The 4,160-nt window shown below is 44.6% G+C and overlaps 1 non-coding gene across 1 annotated transcript; it reads left to right on the forward strand.

The window, feature by feature from the left end:
* The first annotated feature begins 3,531 nt into the window (after positions 1-3,531).
* On the forward strand, positions 3,532-3,669 carry LOC119935442. Its single transcript, XR_005453330.1, has one exon. It is a non-coding gene; the product is annotated as a small nucleolar RNA SNORA7 (small nucleolar RNA).
* The last annotated feature ends 491 nt before the right edge of the window (positions 3,670-4,160 follow it).

Raw genomic sequence — 4,160 nt, forward strand, 5'->3', positions numbered from 1 at the left:
GTAGATTAGTCTTGTTGTGAGCAGGTCTATTGTACTTTCCCAAGTGCTTAGTACAGTGCTCTTCACACAGTAAGTGCTCAATAAATACAATTGAATTAATTAATTTTAATCCTTGGGTAGCTGCTGACCACTTGTTAATGTTCTGCAGTATCTGAAAATCACAGTCTGGGAAATGTTATCATTGTGCCCCAAATAATAATTATGGCATTTAAGTGCTTACTATGTGCCAAGCACTGTTCTAAGCACTGGGGTAGATACAAGGTGATCAGGTTGTCCCATGTGGGGCTCATACTCTCAATCCCCATTTTACAGATGAGGTAACTGAGGCACAGAGAAGTTAAGTGACTTGCCCAAGGTCACACAGCAGACAAATGGTGGAGCTGGGATTAGAACCCATGGCCTCTGACTCCCAAGCCCATGCTCTTGCCACTAGGCCATGCTGCTTCTCTAGACAATTGCATAGCCAATGTATATGAGGAATGTCTCCTGCTGTGTTGTATTTACAACGCATAGAGCCTGGAATGTTTTTTGTTTCTGCCTCAGTCAAAATTCTCCCAAAGTCTCTGATCTTAAAATATCACACCAGTTCAAATCGTTGAAGCCAGACTGTCATGGCTTCTACTGTTCCTAGTTGTCCTCAGCTGTGCCATATCATCTTTGACTTGCATTTTGCATTTGTCACCATCTCAAATGGGGAAGCAGCATGGCACAGGGGACAGAGTACAGGCTTTGGACTCAGAAGGTCATGGGTCCTAATTCTGGCTCTGCCACATATCTGCTGTGTGACCTTGGACAAGTCACTGCACTTCTCTGGGCCTCAGTTACTTCATTTGTAGAATGAGAATTGAGACTGTGAGCCCCACGTGGGACAGGGACTGCGTCCAACTCAATTTGCCTGTATCCACCCCAGTGCTTAGTACAGTGCCTGGAACATAGTAAGCAATTAACAAATACCACTATGATTATTATTATTACTGTTATTATTATTATGTTTCTTTTGGCCTCTGTGTCTATCCCTCTCCCCAGTCCTTCACTTACCAACACCCAACATGTGTACCTGTATATATGTATATATGTTTGTACATATTTATTACTCTATTTATTTATTTTACTTGTACATATCTACTTTATTTTATTTTGTTAGTATGTTTGGTTTTGTTCTCTGTCTCCCCCTTTTAGACTGTGAGCCCACTGTTGGGTAGGGACTGTCTCTATATGTTGCCAACTTGTACTTCCCAAGCGCTTAGTACAGTGGTCTGCACACAGTAAGTGCTCAATAAATACGATTGATTGTTAGGGTATCTTGTTGCTGTCCACTATTCCGAGTTCTTCCCATCCAGGATGACAGACTGGCTGATCTCCAGGATCTCATTATTTAAATTCAATGTTATATTTTGATGAGTATGATAATTGGGATAATGAATAACTATATAACTTACTATGTGCTAAGCACTGGGATTCAAGGTTATGAGACTGGATTCAGTCCCTGTTACACATGGGGCTCACAATCTATTTTTTCCCCATTTCCCATATGAGGAAACTGAAGCTAAGGAAAATTTATGGCTTAGTCAAGGTCACCCAGTATGTTGCCAGGACTGGAATTCAAACCCAGTCCTCCTGACTCCCGGTCCTGTACTCTGACATGCTGTGATCCATCCATGAAGAGTGTGATTTTGCTACAGTGAGAGATGAGTGGAAATACAGATATTTAGGAGAAGCAATGGGGCTAGGAGAAGCAGCATGGCTTAGTGGATACAGCATGGGACTTGAAGTCAGAAGGACCTGGGCTTTAATCTTGGCTCTGCCACTTGTCTGCTGTGTGACCTTGGGTTAGTCACTGCACTTCTCTGGGCTTCAGTTACCTCATCTGTAAAATGGGGAGTGTGAGCCCCATGTGGGACAGGGACTGTGTCCAACCTATCTACCTCAGAGCTTAGAACAGTGCTTGGCACATAGTAGGTGCTTAACAAATACCATAATTTTTCCATAGAGATGGGAATTAGATGATTAAGCACCTAAAGCGAATGGTCAGGAGTTTCTGCTAGATACAAAGAAGAATGGGCAACCATTTGGCTTCCTGAGGATTTGGGAGAGGTGTGCAGCATGACATTTTGTAAAATTCATTCAGGAAGCAGAATGAAGCATAGCTTGGAAGCAGGAAGACCTGTGAAGGCAGTAGCTGGTGGCACTGGTTAAGCCAGGCAATAACATGGGTAAGCATGGTGGACAACTGGACAACTCCTGTGTGCACAGCATTGTACTCTGCACTCTGGTGAGTACAGTACAGATGGTAGGCATGATTCCTGTCCACAGGAGCTTACCATTTGGAGAGGAAATGGCAAAATGGATGGAATGTGGCAAAGGAAAAACAGACAGGATTCAGTGCCATTCAGGATTTTTGAATATGTAGGTTGAAAGAGATGGAAGAGACAAAGATAAGGCTAAATTTGTGGACCTCCTCTGGGGAAGATGGTAGTATTGTGAACTATGAGGAAAAAGAAGAAGAGAATTTAGAAGAGAAGACATTCTTGCTAAATCCAATGGCTCCTATTCTATCCTAATCCTCCTCGACCTCTCAGCTGCCTTTGACACTGTGAATCACCCCCTTCTCCTCAACATGCTATCCAACTTTGGCTTCACAGACTCCATCCTCTCCTGCTTCTCCTCATCTCTCCAGCGGTTCATTTTCAGTCTCCTTTGTGGGCTCTTCCTCCCCCTCCCATCCCCTTACTGTAGGGGTTTCTCAAGGCTCAGTTCTTGGTCCCCTTCTGTTCTCCACCTACACTCACTCCCTTGGTGAACTCATTCGCTCCCACAGCTACAACTATCATTTCTACGCTGATGGCACCCAAATCTACATCTCCGCTCTCTCTCTCTCCCTCCAGGCTCGTATGTCCTCCTGGGTAGGGACTGTCTCTATATGTTGCCGACTTGTACTTCCCAAGTGCTTAGTACAGTGCTCTGCACACAGTAAGTGCTCAGTAAATATGAAAGAATGAAAGAGTTCAGTTTTGCACATGATGGAGCTTGAAATGCTGATGGATCATTCACGTCGGGATGACCTGGAGACAGAAATAAATACAGGATAGTAGATAAGGAGAGACTGGTGCCTGCAAGCTAGATTTGTTGTCATCTACATCTCTGTGCCCCTGTCGAGGTCGCACCTGGAGAGTTTTCAGTCCTCCACCCATCTTGACTATGGGAGGGAGAATCAATCAGAGGCATATCCATTCCATTCCTAGATTGGACAGTGGCTAGCAAGTGGCGGATAATCTGCTACAAGTCAAAACTCACCTGTGCTGGGCAGCAGTGGCATGGGAGAGAGATTAGAGGGTGGAGACTCAAGTTTATTGCATGGAAGGAGTCAATGGTAAACCACTTCTGGATTTTTACCTAGAAAACTCTATGGATCCACTACCAGAATGGCTGCAGATGGAGGTGGGGTGTTTAGGGAGAGATGTTTATGTGGCATTGCTATGGGTCAGAGATGACTTGACAGCATAAGACAAGACATCATTGTGGCTCTCCAGACCCTTCTCAGGATCATACCTGGAGAGTTTCCAGCACTCTACCAGTCCCGGCTACAAGATGGAGAGTCAATCAGAGGCATACCCATTCCATTCCTAGCTTGGACAGTGGCTAGCAAGTGGCAGTCAATCTGCTACAAGTAATAATAATAATAATGGCATTTATTAAGTGCTTACTATGTGCAAAGCACTGTTCCAAGCACTGGGGGGGTTACAAGGTGATCAGGTTGCCCCACGGGGGGCTCACAGTCTTCATCCCCATTTTACAGATGAGGTAACTGAGGCACAGAGTAGTTAAGTGACTTGCCCAAAATCACACAGCTGATAATTGGTGGAGCCGGGATTTGAACCCATGACCTCTGACTCCAAAACCCGTGCTCTTTCCACTGAGCCATGCTGCTTCTCCTAGCACAGAACTCACCTGTGCTTGGCAGCAGTGGCATTGGAAAGAGTCAAGTGTGGAGACTCAAGTTTACTGTATGGAAGGAGACAATGGTAAACGACTTCTATATTTTTACCAAGAAAACTTTGTGAATACACTACCAGATGATTGCAGGTGGATGTGAGAGAGATGTGTCCATGGGATTGCTTTGGGTAGGAAACAACTTGATTGCATAAGACAAGACAGACATC

The sequence above is a fragment of the Tachyglossus aculeatus genome, chromosome 1 (assembly GCF_015852505.1).
Source record: "Tachyglossus aculeatus isolate mTacAcu1 chromosome 1, mTacAcu1.pri, whole genome shotgun sequence".
Taxonomy (NCBI): Eukaryota; Metazoa; Chordata; class Mammalia; order Monotremata; family Tachyglossidae; genus Tachyglossus; species Tachyglossus aculeatus.